This window comes from Vidua macroura, chromosome 20, assembly GCF_024509145.1.
Source record: "Vidua macroura isolate BioBank_ID:100142 chromosome 20, ASM2450914v1, whole genome shotgun sequence".
NCBI lineage: Eukaryota > Metazoa > Chordata > Aves > Passeriformes > Viduidae > Vidua > Vidua macroura.
Genome location: NC_071590.1, coordinates 6,975,987 through 7,000,261, shown reverse-complemented (window position 1 = coordinate 7,000,261; position 24,275 = coordinate 6,975,987). Strand labels below are relative to the sequence as shown.

At 42.3% G+C, this 24,275-nt stretch overlaps 1 protein-coding gene across 1 annotated transcript in view; it reads right to left on the bottom strand.

Moving 5' to 3' along the window:
* FOXN1 (forkhead box N1) overlaps positions 1–14,531 on the bottom strand; it is a 36,611-nt gene extending 22,080 nt beyond the window's left edge. The window contains 1 exon segment of the mRNA XM_053995655.1: positions 14,487–14,531. The gene's annotated coding sequence lies outside the window, so the exon portion shown is untranslated.
* Between the last annotated feature and the right edge of the window lie 9,744 nt (positions 14,532–24,275).

Below are 24,275 nucleotides of genomic sequence, written 5' to 3'. Positions count from 1 at the left end.
TGCATCCAGCAACATGGGATGTGTTTTGCTGCCAGCTAAGTAGTAAAGTACTGAATTCCTGTAAGAGAAGGATGGCATTTTTAATTAAATCACTCCTGAACTATCAGGGCTTGTTCATTAAGGGCTACCTGTAGGCAAGGCTGAATACCAGGTGAGTACTGTGGACTAATTGCCACCATGTCCAGGTGTGCTGTCCAGCAGGAGTGCTTGGGAACTCTGGAACATCCAGGTGCCTCCTGGATGAGGTGGGGAGAGTGTTTGCAGCAGGTTTTTAATCTGCTCTAGGAACACATTTATAAAAAACTACAACTCTCTGTAAAAATAAACCCTCTAAAAGGCATTTATCCCAAATCTATTTTATAGGAAAAAAGAAATTTAGAGGCAGATTTTTTTTTTTTTGGCATTGCAGAAAATATACAGGTGGTGTTTCACTGTGGTGTTTGGCCCAGGTTCCCATCCTTACACCAGCATTTTAAGTTTTCTTCTTTACTTATATTTTATCCTGCAACTTTTACTTCTGATACCAACAGTGAGGACAGAGGGCCATGTCTGTCCCTGCAAAGAACTTTGTGAATTAATAAATTTTTCTTATTTTCCCACTTTTTTCCTGGATAAAATGTAGTAATTTCTCATTCTGAAGCCATTCCACACCCTAGATTATACTGCAGCCATTTCCTGAAGGAATTCTAGCTCTGCTGACACCTTTCTGGGATGGAAAGGCCAAAACCACCTGTGGTGTATAAGATGTAGGCACACTATGGTGGTTGCTCTCCAAGTACACAGAAATTCCCTCAAAATAGAGAAAAGCAGATTATAGGGTTTATTCTCAGCTTCATTGCAGGTCCTGTTTGTTCTGGAAATGGATTTTACCTCTAGTTCTAAAGTATTAATTGATGCAGAAGTAGAAAGGCTGACAAAAATTCACACACTGTGGCTGAAATAACACTGTAAGGACGTCCCTCTTGTAGACTGGGCAGACTCATCATCTGGGAAGTTATAAATAGAGAAAAGTCCCTCACAGGTGCTGAACTTGCATAATCAGCCCAGCAAAGAAGGAACTCAGCCCTGAACAGAAACCAGGCATGGAAAAATGTAGCTGAGAAGGTGAATGAGTTTGTCAGGTGCACTCGGTTTTCCCCTCACCTTTTCCCTCCTTATCCTAAACTCTGAAACACCTTTCCAACTCCACCAGTTAACCTGTAAAATAGATGTCAGCTCTCCCTGCCAGCCCTGCAACTCTGGCAGTATTTTCAAACCCAATCCTTTGCATACCCTGTCCTGTTTTCTGGATGAATGGTTCTGCTGCTTCCTGAAGGAGGGGTGTGAAATTTCATTGCTTTATTGTAGACATCTAAGCATGAAGTCAGACACGGTTCCAAGGGCTGGGAGCAGTTAATATGATACAGAAACTGTGTGATTCTGTCATGAATAACCAGCTGGGTTGGCAGGAAAAACCAGCACAGGAGATAACGGCGTTCACTGATGGCAGCAAATCTGTAACTGAATTCTCTGGGCTGAATTCCGAATTTTGGGTCTGGGCAGTGCCAGTGAAGAGATACCACAAACAGAGCAAAGCTATCAACACAACCATGTGACTAATAAAAAAAATTCCTAGGAAGAAGAAAGGCTAAAAGCAGCTACAGCCAATAAATGGGATGGTAGATAAGGAGGTGCCTCCTTTGGCTCAGGAATTCATCACCTGCAGATTGATCCCACGTCACCTTTCAGATCCCACTGAAAGCTGGGAGAATGTAGCAGGGAATGAGCACTTTGTCCTTCTCCAGGCATCCCTCACAGTCCCTGCACCTGTGCTTCACTCTTACCTTTTTTACAGCCCTGTTTCACACCATCATTTGTGAGCTTCAGTGTCTCTTTCTCCTATAATTACGTGTTCTGTCTCCCACGTATTCCTTCATCCATCCTTTCCTTTCCTCTCCCTGCAATGACAGTCTGGGTCACTTTACTTTCTTCTACCACATTATAAAGTCTTTTAATGTATTCCAATGTATCCCTTTCCTTTCTGTGGCTATTTTGGTTCCTAGTTTCCAAAGCAGTTGATGGGCTATCCACAATATTTTCTGTATCCACAACATTTTGTATAAGGTTATTTTTTTTTTTTAGAGCCCACCACTACATTTGAATGAAAAGGCAAATACCAGCTGGTTTTAAAACCAGATGATACGAGTGGACATTGGTTAGCATTTCCAAAAATGTGAGCAGCACTGAATGATCTAATAAATAATGTGGGTCAGGGATTGTCAGCTCCTCCAGACCCAAAACACAACAAGTTGTGGCCCTGCTCCTTGCTGCTTGTGCGTAATAAAAGATGAATAATGAGCAGCTGTTCCCATGAATTACCTATTGATAGCTCAAGGGCTCTGAGTGCCACGATGCACCCCATTAATCCTCTCTGGGGAACGGGGTGTAGGGGGGACACACAGGGGAAGGACTTTTGGGAGCCTCCTAATTTGTTTTAGGTTCCTTTTTCTCCCCGGGTGAGTCACGCTCATCTCCCTGGGACTTGAGAGTTCATCTTGGGATCTCATGCCATCTTTCTGTCTTTATGAGAAGGTGGGGATGATGATCCACCCTAATGGTTTCTGTTGCTGGCTGTGGCAGCATGTTTTATGACGGGTGTGGTACATTCCCATTTTCTCTGTTGTGCATGTACAGCCCCACCCGTGGCCACTCCCACCCTCCCACTGGGAATCGCCCACAGTAAGCTCTGTAATTACCTTTATTTGATCTGAGAAATGGATTTGGGAATCTTATTATTACTCAGCACGGTCGTAAGCTGAGTATGTTAAAAAAAACAAAACAAAACACAAAAAAACCCCCACAAAACAAAACAGAAAAAAAACCCCCAACCACAAGAAGCCCCCTTTGGATGGCTGATTCACAGAGCAGGGATGTGTTAAGTGCAGAAACATCAGAGACACCAAAAACCAAGTTCAGGGGCTGTTTAACTTCTGTTTGCTTGAGTTTTTCTTTGGAAATGTCAGACTACAATAGTCGTAAACATGTAGAATTTCACCTGTTTTGGGTTCCCAATGTCAGCAGGCAGAGCTGCCCTGAGTTGGAGTTTTCATTGGAACAGATTCTGTTGGTTTTACACGGAATTGAATGGAAACAGCTCAAACTACAGCTTGTGCATGTTTTACATGTTTACTCTGGGCTGTGCAGTGTAGTTTACACAAGCCTCTGAGCTTCTCAGAAAAAAAAAAACCTGAACTCAGAAAAAAACCTCTGAACTTCTCAGGAAAAAAAAAAAAAAAATGCAGCACTTCTTCAAGCATTTATTTTTTGGGGGGAAAACTTTGAAAAAGGAGAAAAAAAATAAATCCACGCAAACCCCAAGACTAAAGCCCTGCTCTGACTTCAGAAGATCAAAGGTCTTTCAGCATCCATGCAACAACCAGTAGCTAATCCAGCCACTGACAGGAGCACAGCTGATGTGGAGTGATGTGTTCTGCTGACACCTCTTCCTAGGCATGCATGAGAAATGGTGCATCTAGAGCAGGAAAAATGGAGGAACAGGTCATGGGGAGGGACATTTTTTCCTCACCTTCCACTCCTAGCAAGAACCTCTCTGTCCACAAAGCTACAGTGCTGTTTTTTCCCACTGGTCCATACTGGTTCTCATGTTAAGTTTTACTGGGGAAACTGGGCTGATGGTTTGCTTGGGTGAGCAGGAAGAGCTTTGGACAAGATGCTTCCTCACCAGGTTTTAAAGGAACCAAACATCCGCTGAAATCCTGAATATAGACAGAAAATCTCTTTGCATGGATGAATACTTGGTTGAAAGAGAAAATAGAAGGTAAAATGTGCTGGGGTGACCTTTGGGGGTCTGCTGAGATTTTGTAGGGATTAAAGTATTCCCAAACAAGCTGGAAAAGAGAGGTGGAAAGCTACATGACAGAATTTGCAGGTGATGGTGTTGTTCTGAATGGTTATGATGAAGATGAAGTGGGAGGAACAGCAAAAAAAAGAAGATGAGTTTCATAGATGGGGCATGAACCTGACAGGTTAAAAAGGAGTGAAAAAACCTTGTCAACCAAAACAGGGCTGCAGTTCTGCACCAGCTCTGATATGAGAGGTCTGATTTAAACACATAAACCCACAGGATATTTCAATTTCAGTGCCACGAATTCTCTGCAGTGTAAAAAGTGCCATAATCCCAGAAGTTACAGCTACAGCTGGAGCAAACACTGCTTAGGGAAAAGGGAGAGACAGAACAAAATTGTGGGTGAAAAAAAAAAATTAAAAAGGCAAATGTCTGATTATCCCAACACTCTTGTCTCCCTTCCCCCACAAAATTACAAAGTCATTGCAACCCCAGCATCAAGTTGAGAACTCAGTTTTGTAATTTAAAGCATTGTCTTTGGGATTCCAGGAGAAGCACGAGACAGACAGGCTGAGGAATAAATGAGGGCCAGTTTGGAGATGAAATAACCTTATGGGAAAATACAGCCTGACATTGTTTTGCAAAATGAGTAACATAGAAATATGTTAATCCTTTAGGGAGGAATAACTGCTGGGAAGAAGATGAGATAGAAGTGACTTGAAATTAGGAAGACTAAAAGAAGTGGGGAGGGGGAAGGAAAAGCAAATCTTATGTTGTGGATAAAAGCAGAGGTTGTGCATAAAGGCATTAAACTCCCCAGGAAGGGTTTTGTAAGCATTGGAAAACTTAATATTTGCTGTAAATATAAGTACAAAGGAAATTCTCAGGAGAAGATCTGAAAATGAGGGAAAATATGAAATAGGCACAGCTAAACCCATCTGTTTTTACAGTCCTGAGAGTGTCTCAAACCTGTCAGTTGTGGCCACATCATCCCTTCCCCCAATTACCCTTCTCTGCCTTCACTGCCAAATGTCCAAGGCTGGTCCTTCCCCTTTTCCCTGCCCACTTCCCAAGCACTCCCACCTCTGCTACACCCACCTGTTTTCCCAATGCCTAATTTATTCCTCTAGCCTATTTCTGTCTCACTGTCCTCACCATGAACAGCAACAATACCAAGAACAGCTGTTTGGTTTAGAAGAGAATTTCATTTTATTCTTCATCTGCTTTAACTCTTTTGGGAAAATTCTTTGTGAAAGTTGTTTCTCCTAAAAGAAAAGCAAAACAAAGCTGGTTCTTTCCCCAGTTCTCTTCATTCCTGAGTGTTTGGAAACAGATTGTTCCAGCCAGTGGGATTGAAATGTGATTGAAATGATTGAAATGTGATTGAAATGTTTGAAGCAAAACTTTTGCAAAATTTGTTTATCTGGGATGGATTTTTCCAGCCTTGTGAAATGTCAGAGGCTTTTATATTCATTCTAATTTTTCCTCAGCAGAACCACAGAGGGGAAAATGTCAAAGTTTGTGATGTGCAGACCCTTGTTTGAGGGATAAATGAACCTCTTCAGGGCTTCAGTCTGGAAATTATTTTATCAAGAGTAGCTAAGAAATGGAGACCATGATAAAAGCCTTTTCCATGCTTAAATATCTCAACTTCTTAATGAATATCTGAAGCAATAACATCCTTCAAGAGCTCTGTTGGTGTGCAAAATAGCCCTTCTGCTTTCTACTCTTTCTGAGCAAATTCCAAATTCCATCTGGTTTGTGTCTCCCTGTACTGAGTGAATCCCTTCAGGCTGAGCATGTCCCCTGTATTGATAACTGAGACAACAAATGTGCTTTTACTTTTTTCCATCCCAAATTATGGTTCTTGAAGATATCTTGTGGCAAAGTGTGAATAAAGAGAAATAACAGCTAGATTAAATTAACTAGAAAATGCAAAGGAGGAATTCAGTTCTGTGAATTTATGAACACTTCTCACTTACAGGAAAACCAAAAAAAAAAAAAAAAAAAAAAACAAACCAAAAAACCCAGGGATTTCTTTCACCACAAAACCTGAGGCAATAACACCCTTGAAATAAGGGACAGGAATTTCACAGAAACAGCAAACATCCCCAAACTGTGTGTGCAAAAACACTTTTGCAACAAACACTCAATAAGTAGTCCCTGTTTCGTTGAGGAAACATCATTTAAGCAAGAATATTGAATTGTGTACAAGACCTTGAAGCTGTTACAAAATTCTTCATAGAGATGAAAATTGGAAGCAAGAAAATGGTTGAAATTAAAGAAGAATCATCCAAGTCCTGCATTTTCCTGTACCATTGTGCAGTTTATGAAGCCCAAGAGATTCTTTCTGGGAACCTCATTCCCCATCTGAACATGGATTTTGTCCATTCTCTCCTCAGTGTGAAAATTAACTCTTTTATTGTAACAGAATCTTAAATTTTGGGGAGCAGCTGGCTCTAAAGAGGTTGAAACTATGCTCATTTCTTCTCTTAAAATATTAAATTTCAGCGATACATAAAACATAATTAACTGATCTAAGGGGATTACCACATTAAAGGCCGAGACATAAAACTAAACCTATTACAAAAGTTGTTCTGTTTTCTTATGCATAAAAAAAATCATGCAAATTAAACTTTCTATAGGTGTTTGTTTTCAACACATAAAGCACAGCTGATAAAGAATATTCATTAAGAGACTAGAAATGCAGTTTTGTGTTATTGCTGACGAGGTCCTGTGACAAGCAATTTCAGGAGAAAAAAAGAATAGATATTTTAATATATTATTAAATAATATAAAGAAAATCTGCTCACAAATCTGTATCAAGTTTGATAATGGCAACAGCTCAACATTTTGCCTCCTCTTACAGATCTCTGTGGGTAATCAAATTTTCACTTGTTCCAGTGTTTTTGTTTTCTTGGATTTTCTAAACAACTATAGGACTAAATTTATAATATTATGGTATTTTGGGCATTATAGAGAGTGATGGGAAACCAGAACAAGGAGTCATGGATTCAGTAGGAGAAAAAAGATGTCAACATGGGAAAGTAGAAACCTGAACAAAGAGACTTTGTGGATGTTTATTCATCAGTTAATGAATAAACTTGAAATTAAAGAAAATGTCTTTATTTAAGACCTTTTGCATTCACATATTTACACCCTCTGATTTAATATTTTTTTTCCTGTTAAACCCACTATTTTATATTGTGGCAGCTTAGCAGTTATTAAGTGGGAAATGTTTTACAGCCAAGGAGATTTGTGCTTGGGGTGAGTTTTATCTGAGTTTGTTGTAAAGGAATTTCTGTGTGAATTTTTGTCAGCTTTGGCTGCTCTTTGCTGGTGAAGAGGCACAAATTTCTATGTGGAAGCAACCTCATACTTTGCTTCCTTTGTTAACATTTTTTTTTTGGTGACAGAAGATCTCACTCCACGGTCAAAGCCCATTTTCCTCCATGGCTGGGAGCCTTTAGAGCAGAGCTAAAAAGTGTCTGGTTTTCAAAGCCTTGGTTTCCAATTCATACCAAGATCTACAGAGCAGAAATATCCTTGGGGAAATTCAGGAAAACTGGGCTGGAAGGGATTTCTGGAGGTGATCTGGTCCAGCTCTCCCTGCTCAGTGCCAGCTCAGCTGGGTTAAAGTGGAGACAAGAGCAGGAAAACAGTTAAAAAATAAAAAGCACGTGCCTGGTTCCTCCTGTCAGGGAAATCCAGGCCCTGTGTCTGCTCCAAACCTGTGCATGATGTTTGGGCATTAACATCCCTAATGAGCCCAACATCAAACTTGCTCAGCCAGGGTAAAGGAATTCTTATGGGTTCTCTCATTTGCTTTTCTTACAGTCTTCCTTTTCTTCTCTCTCTCCAAATTAAAAAAAAATGCCAATTGTCATTTTGCTTGTTGTGATCCCTGGTATCTTGGGTTTTTTTGGGAAACTCGATGCTGCTGGAATAGGGAGTGTGCAAGAATTGTAATTTTTATCTCATCAAGAATGCAGATGTTTGCATTGGCAGTTAAGAAATAAAAGCTTGATTCTTACAGGTTTCTTGTAAAACCACAGGCAAGAATCATAGACACATCACATGCTTATTTCTCAGAATTTTAAGATGTTCAATTTTATAATCCATATTAATTTCATGGAGTTCACTCCTGACACTTCCCACCTTCACTTTCAGTTTTCACAGATTCCACATTTTCATTCTCTCTTAAATTCCACTTTGCCTTTCTTTCTCATTTTTTTTTTACCTTAACAATGTGTTTATGTGTGGGAAAATATTCTATTTCTGTATACCTGATATTTTACTATTTTTGTTGGACAGATTTTTAAGAATGGCTTTTTCTGAGGAGGCTTTCAACAATGAGGAACATCATCAGTTTAAGCCAAATTTTGCAGCCTCCTTTGCAGTCCAGTTGAGCATTTCTGCATGGATAAACCTGACTTATTTTGCCTGTTGAAAACAGTTCCCTGCTGTATTTTTGTAGAGTCAGAGAGGAAAAGGAGCAAGTGACAGAATTATGCTGAGTTTTAGCTGTTAAATTTGCTGAACACTGAGCTGTAGGGCACTCTCACCTCAGTGAGGATGGGCAAAAATCTAGGAAATTTTACATTTTTTAAGGAAGAATTCTAGAGTGTTTTAACCATTAAATGAATTTTTTTTTTTTTTTTTTTTGAGGCAAAGAGCTTTTCCATACAGGTATTTTATGCTGTGTGCTGAAGTGATGTATACCCACAAACAGTAAATTTCCATAGATTTAAATAAGTGGTATTATTGCTCAACACCCCACAGGACTGTGTGCAGACTATCAAAAAAAAAAAATTACTTTGCATGAGTGGCTAATCTTGGATAAGTTGGTCCTGGTTTATAATTTTTGAGTCCTTTGAAAGGTTCTTATAAAAGATGTTGGACAATAATATTTGCTGCATGTTCCCAAAACAGAATCCAGGTGTCACAAAGCTGACCCCAAATCCAGAGGGTAGAACACGTGCTCTCTAGACACTCTGCATTTCAAAGAAAGGAAAAAAAAAAACAAAAAAAGAACCCATCCCAAATCTATTCCTGGGTGGAAAAGTAGGGCAAACATTAATTACTGACCTTAAAGCACAGTGGAAAACTAACGGGGCATTGCCAAGTCAGAGGATGAGAAATTCTGGAATATTAATGATGCTTGCCTATGATCTCACCCTCCTGTGGAAGAATACCTGTGTTCTCACCTCCCAGAGGACAGGGCTGGGGCTTTTTGAGGTCTTCAGGTTCAGTGGCCCCAATTAATTTAGTTCTGGTGAATTTTAGAGAATCAGCTGAAATTACTGCAGAGCTGCAGGTCTGAGAATTGGCTGGGTACGAGTGGATTTACAAGACTGAAAGGAGGTAAATCACTCCCTGTCATCAAAGTAGAAAAGGTGAGAGAATTACAGGTGGCAGATTTAACTTTAACTCCCAGAAAAGGACAAAATTTTAAACCCACCAAACTAATGGGGGGGGGGGGGGGCGGAAATGGGAAAAGTAGAAAAGGACAACATTTTAAACTCACCGAAGTTTAGGGGGAAAAAAGGCAAAAGTAGAAAAGGACAAAATCTTAAACTCACCGAAGTTTAGGGGAAAAAAAAGGCAAAAGTAGAAGCTATTGTGAATTTGCTAAGGAAGAATTGTCCTGGCAGTATAATTTCCCTGGATAGTCACCTTGCAAGGACAGAATAATACAGATTATACAGCTGGGTATTAGTGAGGCTGCTCTGCTTTTGCCTGTGATGCTCCCATAAGGAAGCTAAGAAAATGTATTTGAGATAAAACTCTAACAAAGAGGAGGTAAAGCTGGGTGGAACAGAGCATTAGCAGGAGTTAGAGACTGGCTGCTGTCAGAATGAAAGGGTATTTGGAGTGGATTTCTTCAAGAGCCTGCCACTACTTGGTATTTTCACTAATGACTTGAGTGAGAGGCTGGAGAGGAGCTCTAATCAGATTTGGAGACAAGTGGAGATGGGAGGCTTGGCCTATCTAGGTGGAGGGCAGGATTAATATTCAAAAGGAGCCAGGAAAAAGAGTCTGCAGACAGCAAAATACAGTCCAGTGATAACTGAGCTCAGCATCCAGGCAGGAATAAGAAACCCTGCAGACAGTGAGTGAGGAGAAAGCAACAATTCTGCATGGAAACATCTTGGGGGCTTAAAGGGTTGGAAGCTGAGCCTAAATCAGGCAGATCATGGCATAATGGAGCAGGCAGCCAGGCTGGCAGGGCTGAGGTGCTGGCACAAACGTGTTCTGTGAGACCTGGGAAGGCAAATCCTCCTGGTCAAGTGGCAGCTGAAGTTTGGGATTTTGGTCAGGGCGTTTCAAAAGGTTGCCCTCCAGTTTGGAGTCCACAGGAGAGGAGGGAGGTTGGTCAGAGCCCTGGGAATTCTGGCTTGTGAGGAAAGGCTCACAGAATTAATGTTGTTTGGTCTGGAGGAGAATTTATACTGCAAGACATTCCAGCTCTTTTTTTCACCCCCCTCTTACTTGCTCTTTGCAGCAGCTCAGGAGGACAGTGCCTCGCTGTTTAATTATTCCAGCTGGGAAAATAGTAAATTATTTCCTTCTATGAATTACTTGCATTCCTGGGAGAACAGGTTCCTGTCTAATATTTCTGGCATCCTACCATTTGCCCACAGAGGGGAATGTTGCAGGGACCTGTCCTGGCAGGTCTGTTGAACCAGCAGTTAAGAGTTTGCAGGGCAGGGATACCTACCCATTCCAGGAGTAAAGTACTGGATAGGTGTGGAAGTTGTAAGCTGACACTGGATGAGCTCCTTTGAGAGGCTCTAACAAACTGGTGAGGCAGCAGTACAGAGGGAAACAAATTGGGTTAAAATGACAGCATGTTCAGCTTCATTACATGACTCTGATGGAACCTCACCCTCGATGCTTCATTCATTTCTGAGCACTTCACCAACAGAAAGATAATAATGCTCTGCATTGCAGTAGCCCTGTCTCATCCAAACATCTTAAAATGATTTTACATATATTTACTGAGCCTCAAAAGGCACTGCTGAGGTTTGTAAAGGCTGCACAGGGATTGCTTTGCTAACCACATGTTGAGCAGCTCCCTGCAGTCCTCAGCAAACATTCAGCAGGGCCCAGAGAATGCAAGTTTGAAAATGTAGAGAATTTAAGTAAAAGACATATAATGACCAGTGCCTGAAGTGTTGTTATTTTGTTCATAGAATGCAAAAAAGAGGAACCAAGCCAGATGGCTCCAAGCCCTTGCATCCTGAATAAAATAAAGAATAATATGTTCTATCACAGTTGTCTGGAGCAGCCTGGTCTAGTGGAAGGTGTCCCTGCCATGGAACAAGATGAGCTTTAAGGTTGCTGCCAATCCAACCCATCCTGTGATTTTATGGTTCTGTGTGGGCTCTTTTAATTGCTTTTATAAGGAATAATAGTGGCATATATTCCCCTGGGAAGGGGGACTTTTTTTTTTTCCCCAAAAAGGGTTGTTTTTGGTTTTTTTCCTTGCAAAAAAAACCCACCAAGCACAGAGCTCTGGGTCATACCCAGGTCTCAGCTCCCTTGGCATGATGGAAACAACCACTGCTGCTATCTCATGTGTGACCAGGAGACTTGGGTGCACAAGATGGGTGAAAAAAACCCCAAAATGGGCAATGTTATGGACAGGACTTAATTGATTTTAAAGAAAATAAGCAGGATGTTTGTATATGGGGTGAGGAGACAGCTGGGGAAGTAGCAGAGGATGTGCTACTGAGGGCATGACTTGGGTTTATGTCTGAAGTGTGGCAGAAGAGTTAATTATTGCCCCAGTCTTATTAGAAGTGGCAAAGTGTCTCTGATCAATAGGACTGTCCAAGACTTTGCTTTTAGTTCCCAATATTCCAAGCAGCATCCTGTGGCTGGCAGCACATCAGGGCATTGATCCCAGAGTGACTCAGGAGGGAGAGCAGCACCTCACAGCTGCTGACCCACAAATCCATGGAATTGTTGGGGTGGGGAAGGACCTTAAAGCTTAAACCTTCCCCCAGAGCAGGTTGTGGTGATTTACTCAGGGTAAATCACTTTACTCTGGCAGCTCCCACCCTGCTCTCAAGCATTCCACCATGAAGAATTCCTTGGGAGGCTGGAGGCAGCAGAGGAGGATGTGATTTGTAGCTCCCTCCTAATCTGCATTATCTCCATAATTAATCTCTTTGTCTTTGGAGCTAATGATTTTTGAGGTGCAGGAGAGCAGGGAGGTGTGTTTGACCCAAATCTCAGAGCTGGGGCTGTCTGAGGAACGAGAAGGGGCAAAGGCCACCACCAGCAAATCCTCTCTGCTTGGAAAAAAATCCACATTTCCTGTGCCTTAGGGACACTGAGCCCCAACTGCTGCTTCACCAAATTTTCCTCACATCCAACCCAAATTTTCCAGACTTTCCAGGGGGCACAGGCAGCAGGAACCAGCTCCAAAACTGGAGCAGGAGCCAGGCTGGAGTGATTTGCATGTGTAATTGTTTGGGTTGTAAGCAGTAGCTGCAAAAATCCTTCATGAGACACTTCAGTGCTTTGAGTCCCTGCTTTTTAAAGGGTAAATACATGTAGTGGTTTTAATTTTTTTTTTCACTTTCTTCGGGTTTATTTGAAATTTTATGCTTTTTAAAATGTCTTGCATGGACTAATGCAGGGCTTCTGCCTCCCAACCTATCGTGGTCACTTTAGGCTGTAACCAAAGGATCAGTTTGGTTCTAACATGAATCAATTATCAATATTTTTTACACGGGCTTGGAAATTTCTATTTCAGGTTTTTTTGGAGGCCTTATCTCTGCCTCCCTGTCCTTGGTCATTTACCAGCACATGAAATCAGGTTATGGGAGTGCTTTCATGAGTGAAAGTAGTTCTGACACCACTTCTTGTGTGAAATATCTGGAACTTTGTGGCCAAAAATATTAGAATATTGTTGTTGTGGTTAGTGTGTAGTTTCCAGAAATCCTAAAAAATGGTGTTTTCTTTTAATTTCTGTTTTACAACACTGATGCTCTGAAAGGACAGAGAATTGAAAGGACATTTTATGTTTTTTTAAATGTATTTTTCTCATTATCCCCTGTACCTGAGCTGCAAACTATTGTCCTAAAAAAGGAAAGCCTGTTGTGACCAGGGATGGATCTGAAGGATTTTGCTCCATGTAGGTGAATCTTCCCTCTCTCTACACTTTCCTCTTTCAGGCCAGTAAAAGCAAATGTTTTATGTGTTCCTGGCAGGTTCCTGTGCTGCACCAACCACAGTGGCATTTTACAGCTGTTTCCATTTACTCCCCAGAGTGCTGGACTGACTCCTGTCTCTGGCACGTGGCTGCAGTAACACCCAGGAACTCAGCAATATCACACCACAAGCTGTCTTCTTGTACAAGCCAGGACTTTCTTACACTCTACTTTTACATTTGAAGCTCAGATTATTTGATTTATATTCACCCTTCTTCTGCCAGTGCCCATCTCCCCTCACCAGGATAAACAATCTGCTTTAATGGTGCATTTTCTTTGGCTGCATATATTATATCTGACAGAAAACTTCACAATCCTTTGCTCCTTCAGAAATACACTTTACCTATCCAATATTTTTCCCTTTATATCCATAATTAGTTATTAACAAAATAAATGCATTTTCAGCCTACACCTCACCCAGTTCAACATGTCTCATATAGTATTCAAATTAGAAACATATGATCCTGATAAACCAAACTGAAACATTTATAAAGTCTAATTCCCCCAAATCTAATCTGCTGTCCAGGAAGGCAAGAGGGTCAAGAGTTGAATGACAGATGGTTGTTATTTATAGGTTTAGATAATTATTGTGTTTGTAACACAAACAGTCCCTTTCTTGCTGTAAATCTAACAGTCTGAAATGAAAAAGTGAAAAGAAAGTGATATAAATAAATAAGAATTCAGTTTCTACTTGCAGTGCTCAAATTCAGCCATTCCTGCCCTTAACCCATCCTGGCTTCTCTCTGGATGTCACTTCAGCCACCTTTCCATATGGGAATAGATCTAAACAAAGTTTTCATCCTCTGCTACCAACCACACGAGGCAGAAGCACCAGATTTAAAACAGCAGTAAAAACAAGCTTGGTTTCAAAACACAGACCTTCCCAAGTTTTTGATTCACCACTGGAAAAGTTTGATACAAATCTTTCAAGAATTGGTGAGACATGAGGCTTCCCATATTTTTTCAGCAATACTTTTCTTGGTTTGTTGTTTGATTCCCCCTGTTTGTTTTTTTCTTTCAGGCAATGAAAACACTTCCAGCTTTCTTTATAATTATGGAGCAGAAGGATTGGATTAAGCTTCACCCGAGACGAGAAAAGCGACTTTTGTCCTTTGGGAAGTCACCTCCAATCTTCCTTTCTCCCAGCACCAATGGATCCATGAACTTACCTGGACTTTCCTTGGCTCCTTCTCCTGCTCCTCTGTGTTGGTGACTGGTAAATACCTACAGGAGCTGCCGAGGAACAGGATGGAGGTGCTGACCTTCCCTTCCCTCAGCCTGGAGTTCTTCAAAGTCAGCCTCAGGGACTTCACATTAAATAGAGGAGCCAAGGCAGGAGAGCTCTGCTCCCCCTTCCGTTTGGCTTTCACGGCTGACTTCTAAAAAGCTGCATGGAGCTGTCAGAGGTTTCCTCTTACCTTTTTACTGAAGCACAACGGCGTGGTGCTGCTCCAGGACAGGATTAGGTCATTCAAACAGCCCTGCAGAGAGAGTGGAGCTCAGCGGTACAGAGGCTCCAAAGGCTGGAAAGATCTGATCTTACATCAGGTGAGAGAAGGCAGCTGGCTGGGCAAGCCAATAATTATGATATCAGCTCTTGCTCGCCTCAGGCAGTCCTGCATTTAATAAGAATACAAATATGACTAAGCTGCATTTTTTTTCCTTGTTCTCTTGGTAATTCCTCAGAGAAGTTGGGCAGGTATTGAGCTCTAACTGTCTGGAAAGAGAGCGCTCCCTCTCCACCTCTCTGTTTTCCTTTTGATTTAAAATACCCATCTGTTACCGTGTTTTGCAAACCTATTATCCACCTGTGGTTATTAAAAACACTCTTTCCTGGCACGGAGTTTGCCAGAGGATCCCAAAGCCTCCAGCTCCCAGAAATAGGTGCCTTTCTTGCATTTGTTCAGCCTGAACTCTCAGCATGGAAAGGAGCCGTGGCTCCACGTTGGAATGTCAAAACATCTCGCACAGTTTAAAGCATCAGAGGAGCACTACAAAACCAGGGCACTCAAGATTTTATTCCTTCCCAAAACCAGAGTGCCTTACACAGTCATAAAACCAGGACTAAATCAGAGGAACAGGTTAGTGTGGGCCTGGTTTTGTACATACATTTATGTGGAGAGGCCTTTTTGCGTGCAGATCCGTGGAGAGGAACAGGAATTGAAATGTGCAGTTGCAGGAATGTGTGTTCCTGCTGCCCTTACCTGGCTTTGTGCACACTCTCCCAATCCCCTGATCACACCTACTGTCATAATACTCACCTACCTCATAGGGTGTTGTGGGGATTAATTAATGTTTGTAAAGTGCTTTGAAGATGAAAAGCCCTGAATGAGTGCTAAATATAATTATCGTCATTCCACAAAACAGTAGAAACATCTCCATGGCCCCCAGGTCATTGTATAGGTACACCCATGTTTATCTCCCACAATTATGGTCAGATACTGAACAAGGTATTGAAACTTTGATAAAAATTCCCTCTCTGCTCTGGAGGATGTATTTAAATTCATGTTAAGTTCATGTTATTCCTGAAGCGTTTATTTGTGATGCCTGTTGGAGAATATTTTACACTGATTTGAGATAGAAAAGCTCTGCCAGGGCATCCACACACCATGAAAACAGGTGGAGGAAAATCCATGTTTTCACCTGTGCTGAATTATTTCCTCTCACGAATTTGCCAGTTTGATTTTATTAAATCTATCAGACTTCTGGTACTAGAAATGAAGACTTTGTCAATTTATCTGCTGAATCTTCTAGTAATGTGGAGTGTTGGTGGATATGCTCTTTCCTGTCTGGAAGATCCCAAAGATAGTGCTGGGTAATGATTTGTCTTTTCCACGTTTGAAGTTCCTCAGATTTGTGTGTCTAAAGCTGTCAGGGAAGGTTCTGAGAGGGCAGGGATGACACCCCACATCTCCACTCCGTTGTTCCCAGGTTCTGCACCACCTTTAATCTCCAGTTCTCGCTGCCGTGGCTGGCACAGACAAATCTGAGATGTTTTTTGTGCTGACAGCCCAGAGGCAAAGCCAGCCCCTGGCCTGGGTGTCCCCCCAGGCTCCTGGGGTGCAGCTGCTGCAGCCAGGGAGCTGCTGGTCCCTAAGCTGGCTGTTTTAACATCACCCTGGTGGGTGTGTTCCCTCCAGCTGATTGCAGTGCAGAGATAAGAGCCGGAATGAAAGTGAACCACTGACTGGAGAGCATTATCTCTTCATTCCCGGGACAAGTATCAGGAGGAAACACCTAGAGGAAAGCAGGGTGTCAGAATTTGCTGCAGATTTTTCTCTTTCTTGCCAGCGTGGGTCACAGCCTTGGATCAACACCCACTTTTGTGGATATGAGGAGCACAGCCCAGCACTGCTTCCTTTCCAGTGGCAAAACAGTTTTGTGGCATTTAAAATCAGTCATTTTTTTTCCCTTAGAGAGTTTTGTTTAAGGCAGTTTGTTCTTCTGGAGATGAAGTTGAACGACAGGAGAGATCAAGATGTTTAAATCAGAACAACCTTGGTTTTGTCAGATGCAGACTAGACTACTGTAATGTGATAACTTTATATCTCTCCTAGGTCTGGGCTCTTGTGGAAAGACTGAGCTGTTGATTTGCTGTACTGGCAGCTATGCTAAACTGTTAAATTCTGTTCCCTAATCTGATATTTAATTTTGGGAGGGGGGGGGGGGGGGAATTAAAATTGCAGCCATTAAAGTTGTAAAATAAATATTCAAAATGCGAGTCAGTGGAACCAATTCAGTGCTGTCTGACTGTGTCTTCAGTCTGAAGTAACAATGTCAGGTGGAAATAATTCCTATCTTCTTCCACCAGGGCTCCTTGCTTTCCCCAGTTTGAGCTTTGTCCCAGAAGTTTTCCCTGGACTGGTGCTTTCTGCTTTCCAAAGGAAGAGGATAAGCTGAGCTCAAAGCTGTGCATGACACCATGTGTGCAATTCAGAGCGTTTGATCAATTTTAACATTAAATATTCTTTGATTCCTTGACATGGAAAAGCACTGCTGACCTCATTATAAACCCCTCCTGCTATTTATAATTGACAAGAACAGTCTTGTTGATCTGGAAATTTGTCAACCAGTAGTTCTCCCTATGAACTTCACTTTTTTGCCCAGCCAAAGCATAAATTAATCCCTTTAATTCAATATTCCTGCTTAATTTAGCAGTGGCATAATTGCTTATTTTTAATACATTGTTTAAATTTTATTATGCAGTGATGGCAGCAGCATTTGTTATCATAAATAGCTTTGTAGGCTTACAATTTTTGTATCCTAACATTTGGATGATAAGCTTACAAAATGACTTAAGACGTAATCTAACCAGCTATTCTGCCACCATTAAATAGGAAAAGTGGCCCAGCATCTCTCCCTTGGGATCACCTGAGGGAAGACACACCTGGGTGTAACTTTACCCGTCTGCTGGGCTGCCTTTAAATAGTAGTTAGGACTTGCTTTTTATCTTCTGAGATATCCCTAGGGAATACACACCTTGGTTTAACCTACATACACTTCAGTCCACTTCTGTCCCTCAGAAGTAATCACAAGTGCATTTATCTGGCAGTTTGATGTGTCAAGAAAAACACACTGGTTAAACTGAGCTTGGCAATGGCAGCATCCCAAATATTTCACCAAATCAGAGAATGGTTTGGGCTGGAAGGGACCTTGAAGACCGTCTTGTCCCACCTTCCACTAAACCAGGTTGCTCCAACGTGGACTTGAACAATTCCAAGGATTTAAGAGAGTACAGTTCTCATTCCCTCTTCTTTTGGCAAAATGTATCTGACTTTGGCCCTGTTATTGCTATAGAGGAGCTGTGAGCTGGAAGAGTGAAGGATAAAATTCGCCAGGGAGATCTGAATTACAGCCTCCAAATCTGGCACACCCAGATTTTGCTCTTTTGTTGGCATTTGCAGAACTTTCAGCTTGCTAATTGTTCAATCTTAAATTAAAATACAAAGAACCATCATTACACACGAAATATCATTTCCTGACCAGTGATTTAGTGCTGCCCATAAAGCACAGCGTGAGGAGCAGTGTGGCAGCCACTGTAAGGTGTTCTTTTGTTATTTTGGAAATGAGGCTGAGCTCAAGATGGTGTTAGACTTGACTCTGTGCCTTTCTGCTCTAGGTGAAATTCAGGAAGGTGATCTAGACATGTGTTACAGTCATTGTGTCACCAGCACTGGGCTTTGCTTAGCATTTTTGACAAGACTGCTCTTAGTGTGCAGCTTTCAGTGCAGAAGAGAGATAATTAATTAAAGAGAGAGAGAGATTGGGCTAATAATTGGGAGTAATAATCTCTGGTTGCCCTCACAGGTTTATTTTGTCTCGCGCTCAGTTATTTGGTCCTTCTATATTCAGTAGCAGGACCCTGCATTGTTCCAGGGTAGCTGGAGCTGGATCCTTCTCCTGTCCTCAGGGAGGAATTCCCGTTCCTCCTTGGAGCTGATCACTGTAGAAATACAAAATTTCAGGCCTCAGAACCAGGTTGGAATGCTCTGTAACAGATCATAAACCTCCTTCTCTCCTCACAGAACCTCAATAGTGAAGAGTTGGCAGCATTCTGTCAACTTTCCCTTTTTTGTTGACACTGCACTTCAGAAAAAACCTTTTGTGATTTTTCCCCCTTTTTTTTTTTTTTTGTTACGAGGTTAACAGAAAGGGAGCAGGCTTTCCTAGCCTGCAGCTGCTGGATAAGTGGTAGCTTGGCAGGCTGTCTTTGTTTGTTTGGTCTTATGGCTTCTGCATTTTTGGCTGCCAGGCTGTTTCCAACATCACAGAGCTGTGCGGAGCGAGGCTGTCGGGGGAGTTTTGGTGACATGACAAGGAAAGGAGAGATCCTGCCTTCCACCAGCTTCCAGAGCATGGGAATTGGATGGATGTCAAAGCCAGGGGTGTAGAAGAATGTGGCCAATGTCACCAGACAATGATGGAATCCCAGCAGTGCTGCTGACATTGGAGGGGTTGTTCCTCTGTCTGAGCAGGATCTGCTGAAGGTCAGACCACAGGAGACTCAGAGGAGAATGCTGCTGCTGCATCCTGGTTTTAAGGCCCTGAGGGACTGTGGGAGTTTCAAGAACATGTGGATCTCCAAAGGGAGACCTTTGAACCACATGAGTCTTCCCAACCCAGTCCTGTCACACTCCTGACTCTGGATATGTCATGCAGGTTTGGCCACTTAGTGCCCAGGCATGAGCAGGGAAATGATCACTCATCCATGACTTCATTCTGGTGTTCCTAAGGCTTGCTGCCCGCTCTTTTTATTTTCCACTTATTTTAGGCTGAGTGGTGAGTTCAGAGGTGTTGAATAGCTCACACCTTCCCCCAGTTATGCCCTTTTTGTTCTTGTTTTTTTGTTTTGTTTTTTTTTTTTTCCCTGTTCCTCCTTGCTGATGCTCTGTGGTGAACATGCAGCATCATTTCTGGAGCTGTGGCAGAGCTCAGAAGCAGAATTAGTTTGTGAATAAGATGTTGCTCGGTGGTTCAGATGAAAATGTTTGCAATTCACTGCACTTCACAACCCAAGGTGAAACACTGTGCTCTGGCACTGTTCCTCTACAGCAGCAGAAGAGAATCTTGTTTGAATTGAGGTCTGTCTCTCCATATCCTCAGCTTGCAGAGCCTCCTAAATCCCTTAAAAAAAAAAAAAAATATATGAATTCAGGACTATTGCTCTGGATTTTGCCTTGCTCAACATATTTTCTGTAGAAGTCAGGGAATCCTTCAGCTCGAGATAAGACACTAAACCCTCTTGGTACCACAACCTTTAACCAAGTTTCTCTCCAGTTAGTGACATGATTGGTTCTAAACAGGATGATTAATATTTAGCCAGCTAGAAGCCAGCTAACAGTGTTTTACTCCTGCCAGAGGCTTAGGTTAGCACATGATTATCTTCTTATAACTGGCTTGGCAGAAACGTGTGTGTGTGTGTGTGTGTTGGTTTGGTGTTTCTTTTATTTTTTTTTTTTTTTTTTTAGCCCCTTAACCATGTCTAATAACCAGAACAACTGGTCTGTCTTCTTTCCTTCTTGGAGTATGTGCTTGGATGTTCCTGACTGCTCCATGAGGAGCCAGTGCCAATACATGCACACCCTTTTTTTTTGGTGTTTCTCCACTTCCACAGAATCTGGGGGAATTTTTTTCCAAGCTTTCCAAAGTATCAATGGGAGAAATACAGAGGCATCAGCAGAACTGGGTTGTATTGCAGAAAAACTGGTTTAGGAGCACAGCTCAAATTTAGCTCTCATCATCACAGTCCCAGGATGGTTTGGGTTGGAAGGGACCTTAGAGCTCATCCCATTCCAAGCCCTACCCAAACATTAACCAGGCTGAAATGTGAATTTCTTGTGAGCTCATGAAGAGAACACAGTTATACCTGCAGGACTGACAGGTGTGTGATATCACCCCTCCAAGGTGTTGTCTCAAATCCTACCAGCCATTATTGTATTGATTTTGAAACAGAAAGGAGAACTGGGAAGAGTTGACCTGGGACATTGGAAAGCACTTGGGTTTTCCTGACCAATTATAATGCAAACACAGCCTGGGATGAATTATTTGACCTAGACTAGAGGAGTGCCTGGATTTAGGGAAATAAGCAGCATGTGCAGCAGGAAGGTCATGGAGTTATAGCTGTCTGTAGTCAGGCTTTGAGCTGACCTCCCAGTGTTCAGGGCTCTGCAGCCATCAGGTCAATAATCAGAATTCCCAGCTTCTCCCCGTCCTGTCCAAACCATTTCCCCATCTTTCTTGGACCATCTTCATCTTCCCCTTCACCCCCAATAGTGGAAAACACAAATACTTTGTGCTTCCTCAAAGAGCCACTGAAATCATCCCAGAGGTATTATCTTAAAAATGAGAAAATGATTCAATGAAAGAAGGAGTGAATCACGTAAATACCCCGAGTGCTGTACCTCAGCAACGTCCCTCCCTTCTGAGTACAAAGCAAAGAACAAAAGCAGGCTGCTGCCTGGCATGGGCCCCTCCTAGATGACTTACTGGGACTGTGAAATCATCAGAAGCCTCAGAAAGAAGTGCTTAGGCAGCGTTTATAACTTGATTTTCTTCTCTTCAGTCCTCTGTGAGTGTGGACCTGCTCACTGTGTTCTCCTGCTTCTTGTCCAGGAGGTGGATGAGGAAGGCAAATATTTACTGCTCACTGAATTCTGGATGCTTTTTACATTTTAGAGGCTGACAATGGGTTTTTTAGAGCTAAAACATTGCATGGAGGAAGGGGCATAAACATTATAAAGGTCATGAAAATATGAAACCACATTTTTATTGCTGAGGATGATTTTAAACACGCTCTTAGAAAACAGGCAATGTGAAATCTTGTGGTCTGTTCAAATGGAGAGTTTTAATGGGAGGTAAAAATCCTCAGCAGGCCATTAATTCCTATCTGGCAGCCAAACCAAGATTGCTTCAGCACTTAGAGGAGCTTCAGTTAGAATGAAATATTGATCTCAGATTGCCAGATTTAAAATTAAGTGTGTGAGATACAAGAGTCAGAGTAATCCACTCTAGAAGGTATTCAGTGCAAAGTATGCAGTGGAAGAGCCTAATTATTTTGTGAAAAATCATTGTACAAAAGATGAAAAGACCCAAGGACGATAAAAAGGAAGTAATTGCAACCCTGAGGTTTCCATTCTAAATTCAGTTTAAAATCTTTCAACTTAAAACAAGTGTTTTGAGTTCATATGATTCTCCAAAGGCTCCAGTCCAAAAAGTTCCTCAGGAAGCAACAGGATCAGTTCTCCCTCATTGCCAACCCTCTGGAAGTCCTGAGTTTTTAATGGTTTATCCAATGAAATGGGAATACTCTGCAGCTACTCCACACTGCTGAAATGTCTTTGTCAGTGTTTTTTTTTTTTTTTTTTCCCTTTCTCATTGCCCTCCTCAGTTGTTTTTCTGCACTGTGTGCTTTTCACTCTGGCTCTTGTGACATCAGTGGCGAATGTCTGTGAGGAATTGCCTCGGGCCAGTGTGACTTTCAAAGGATAAGACAATTTGTTCCCTTGCCAATGAACAGTTTATTACATTTCTAATTATTGTTATTAGTCTGGCAGGTGGTGCCATGCATGATATTTTTACAACTGCCAAAGATGCAGGTACTTCTTTCATGATGAAAAAATAACCTGGGTAAGATTTAAAGGAAGACCAGGTGCTCTGCTGTTGTATGTGCTGGATAATTCTTTGCACTAATGTGGTGTCCTGGTTATTTTCAAATCTCAAGTTTAAACATCCTGACTCCTGAAAGATTTTGTTGTGAGACCAATTGTAATTAGAGTGTGTTAGCAGCCTAGGTTAGATATGGAGATTTCTCTCCCTCCCTCCCTCTCAAGTTCTTTCCTCTAATCTTTATTACTCTCCTTGTTGTGCAAATTAAAGACTCATCATATTTATAAACTCTAACTCAGAGTTCACGTTAATCACTGCCTAAGAATACTAAATATCCCTTTCCCAATGAAGATCTGGGTTCCTGAACACAGAGATTTGACTTTCTCTGCTCCGTGGGGTTGCACACAGTCAGATTAAAGACATAAGAATGATATAAATACTCTGTGCTGGTGCAATACCTTAATATCCCTCTTGAGCAGCCCAGTCCAGTTCTACCCACTGCTACCTGTGCAGAGCAGTTTATAAAACTCTGAGCAACCTGATCCAGTGAAAGGTGTCCCTGCCCCTGGCAGGGTGTTGGGATGAGATGGTTTTTAATGGTTTTAGCCTCAAACACTCCATTATTCCATGATAAATTGTGTAATTTGTGCCTTATGCACTCTTCTGGTATTGTGTGGCAAAATATACTTTCTTAAAGCAGTTTCACACTGTTTATCCAGTAAATCCTGGATGATTTCACCTTACACTGCCTCTAAAGAGAAGTGAATTCAAAAGCAATAGAGAAATAAAACTGATTTATTCACTGATGGTTTCAATAGCCCAACTGACAATAATTAGAAGGGCCAAAGTCCAGCTAGAACTGAATCTGACCACTGCTGTAAAAGGCAATAAAACTGTTCCTATGAATACAACATCAGTAACAGAGGAAGAGCAAAGGAGATTCTCCCTCCTTTACTGTTTGTAGGGGGAAGCACAGTGACAACAGACAAGGAGGAAGCTGGATCCAACCAAGGACACTGAGGGAGCTGCTGGAAGTGCTCCCTGAGCCCCTTTCCATCATCCACCAGCAGCTCAGGCTGCCTGGAGCTCGCTGGAGGTCAGCAAATGTGACACCCACCTCCAAAAAAAAAAAATCTGTAATCCAGGGAGTGACAGAGCTGACCTTGGTGCCAGGACAGGCTGTGGAGCAGACCCCCTGGAATGCCATCACGTGGCACGGATGGGACAGCCAGGTGATCCTGCACAGCTGGCAGAGAGCCACGAAGGGCAGGTCCTGCCTGACCAACCTGATCTCCTCCTGGCAGGGTCACCCCTCAGAGGGGGAGGGAAAATCTGGGATGGGCCTGCCTGGACGTCAGGAAAGGCTCTGACACCTCTTCCCACAGGATTCTCCTGGGGAAACTCATGGCTTGGATGGGTGCACTGCTGGTGAAACACTGGCTGGAGCCCAGGATGGTGGGGAATGGGGTCACACCCAGCTGGGGCTGGTCACCAGTGCTGCTCCCCAGGCTCAGGACTGGGCCAGTCCTGGCTAACACCTTCATCAGTGGTCTGGGTGAGGAGCTGGGACAGCCTCAGCGAGATTGGATCTCAGGGAAAACATCTTCACTGCAAGGGCCATCAGTGGTGGAGTCACCGTGCCTGGGGGATTTACCAGAGTGTGGATGTGGCACCTGGGGACAGGGGTTAGTGGTGGCTTTGGCAGTGCTGGGTTAACGGTTGGACTGGGTCATCCTAAAGGTCTGTGCCAACCTAAACAATTCCGTGATTCCCTGTTTGGATTCCATCAACATTGCAGCAGGAGCTGTTGTTACTCACGTGGCTGCTGTCTTAACAAACACAAAGCAACTCTCTCTGTCATTCTCATGACAAAATTTAATTTATTCTGATGAAAAAATTAATTTATTCTTTTCATAGATACCCCTCTCTTCTTCTCCATTTGCCCAGGAATATCAAACAATCCTATTCAGTAAAACCAGACACAGAAATTTGCTACAATTAATGCAAATGGATTTTACTGAATTGTACTTTGGTTTGAGGAGTTAAAGAGGTGGGACACTCTTCAGCTCTGTCCCCTACCCCGATGTTTTATTGTGACAGGA